Source organism: Eptatretus burgeri, chromosome 12 (assembly GCF_056783735.1).
Source record: "Eptatretus burgeri isolate ZD-2024b chromosome 12, Ebu_testis_v1, whole genome shotgun sequence".
In the NCBI taxonomy this organism is placed as follows: domain Eukaryota; kingdom Metazoa; phylum Chordata; class Myxini; order Myxiniformes; family Myxinidae; genus Eptatretus; species Eptatretus burgeri.
Genome location: NC_140972.1, coordinates 1,666,415 through 1,668,914, shown reverse-complemented (window position 1 = coordinate 1,668,914; position 2,500 = coordinate 1,666,415).

Genomic DNA, 2,500 nt, shown 5'->3' with positions numbered 1-2,500 from the left:
TGAATGTAATTGAAAAATTAATTTATTACCTCGAGAAGAACATGGACAAATATTCGTTGGATCATTCTTTGAGTGAAATGAAAATATAAAAGGAAAGAAGTGCTTTAATCAATGTCTCAATTTAACATGTGCTCAATGGGCCTTGAGTCAGAGAGTCGGGGGGGGGGGGGAAGAAAATCATTCTCCTCTTTTGTCCTGATGGGCCTCGAGTCAGAATGGTTTCCCCATTCATTTTTATGGGAGGGGGAGGAATCCATCTCCTGTTTTGGGCTTTTCCGGGGTTGATTCAGAGAGTTTTCCCCCTTTTCCCCATTCATTTGCAGGGATGCCTCAGAAGCCCCATTTATCCTCTACTGTCAGAACTACCTTCGCAGAAAAGAACAAGCTCAAATGAGCTAAGATCCTTGTCCTCTTAATGATGACGTCATATAAACGAATATGACGTCAATGTGATGTATCAGGTTTGCGATAAATTATCTGTGCTAATGCCCGGCTTGATTCCCGCAAACAAAATTCAAACAGCTTGCCTAGTTTTGGAGATAATGGTATCGGCGATTTCCATTAGCGGCGATATTATGACGTCAACTTTTTTCTAGGAAGAATTTCCAAAATTGGAGATGGTTACTGCCTGCGCGTGGTTCTTTTTGCATATACATGGCAAGTTTCACGAAGATCCGATGAAAACTCTGGGTTGTGAAACAAAAAATGCCAAAAAATAGGAATGACGTCATAAAAATTGATATGACGTCAGTGATGTATCGTATGTGCGGTAATTCATCTCTGTTAATGCCCTGTTCGATTCCCACAAACAGAATTTAAAAAGCTGGCCTAGTTTCGGAGATAATTTTTTTGGCGATTTCCATTAGCGGAGATATTTTGATGTCATAACTTTTTTTCTAGGAGGAATTTTCAAAATCGGAGATGATTACTGTCTGTGCAGGGAATTTTTACATATACAGTATATGCCAAGCTTCAGGAAGTTTGGATGAAAACTGTGGGCTGTGAAACAAAAAAGTCCACAAGAAGAAGATGAAGAACAACAACGTGAGTAAGACTGAGAGATCCTCCACGAGGATCTCATAAGACGGCAGGCTTCAATTCATGGAATGGCCAGCACAATCATCTAGACTTTAGACTTGAGACTTAAACCTCATCGAGCTGGTTTGGGATGAACTGGACAGAAGGGTGAAAGCAAAGCAACCTGCAAGTCCAACACATTTGTGGGAACTTCTGCAATAGTGTTGGGAATAACTTTCTGAACAATATTTGATTTCCATTGTAGAAAGAATGCAACGAGTATGTTCGGCTGTTATATCTGCAAAAGGTGGCTACTTTGATGAGTCAAAAATTTTGATTAAATTTTGCCTAACAAAACGATTCCATGATTTATTTTTAGATCGTCGTGGAGGATCTCTAAGTCTTACTGACGTGGTTGTTCTTCATCTTCTTCTTGTGGACTTTTTTGTTTCACAATCTACAGTTTTCATCGAAACTTTCTGAAACTTGGCATATATATATATATATATATATATATATATATATATATATATATATATATATATATATATATATATATATATATATATATATATATATATATATATATATATATATATATATATACCCTGCGCAGACAGTAACCATCTCCAATTTTTAAAATTCCTCCTAGAAAAAAAGTTATGACGTCAAAATATCTCCGCGAATGGAAATCGCCAAAAAAATTATCTCCGAAACTAGGCAAGCTTTTTGAATTCTGTTTGCGGGAATCGAACAGGGCATTAACAGAGATGAATGACCGCACATATGATACATCACTATGACGTCATATCAATTTTTATGACGTCATTCCTATTTTTTGACATTTTTTGTTTCACAACCCTGAGTTTTCATCGGATCTTCGTGAACCTTGCCATGTATATGCAGAAAGCCCACGCACAGGCAGTAACCATCTCTGATTTTGGAAATTCTTCCTAGAAAAAAAGTTGACGTCATAATATCGCTGCTAATGGAAATCACCTATACCATTATCTCCAAAACTAGGCAAGCTGTTTGAAATTTGTTTGCGGGTATCAACCCGGGCATTAGCACAGATAATTTATCATAAACCTGATACCTCACAATGAGGTCATATTCGTTTTTAAGATGTCATCATTAAGAGGACGAGGATCTTAGCTCATTTGAGCTTGCTTATTCAGTGGTCACTAGACTACCCTTTGTATCAGATTTTCCATCTGTTTGTCTGTTGGGTGGTCGCTGGACTACCCTTAGTCTCAGTTTTTCCGTCTGTCTGTATGCATGTAATGGACAGCTCTGGAGGCCAGAGGAGTCAACCAATTTTGATGAAACTTCACTGGTCGGTTCATACCATGATCTAGTTGTATGTTTTGAGCACCGTTGCTATGGAGCCCACCGTTTCCGAGCAACGGGAATTTGAAATTTTTCAAAATCTTAATTAATTTTTTTCGAAAATCAAAAATTGGCTTCTGCGCTTTTATGCACA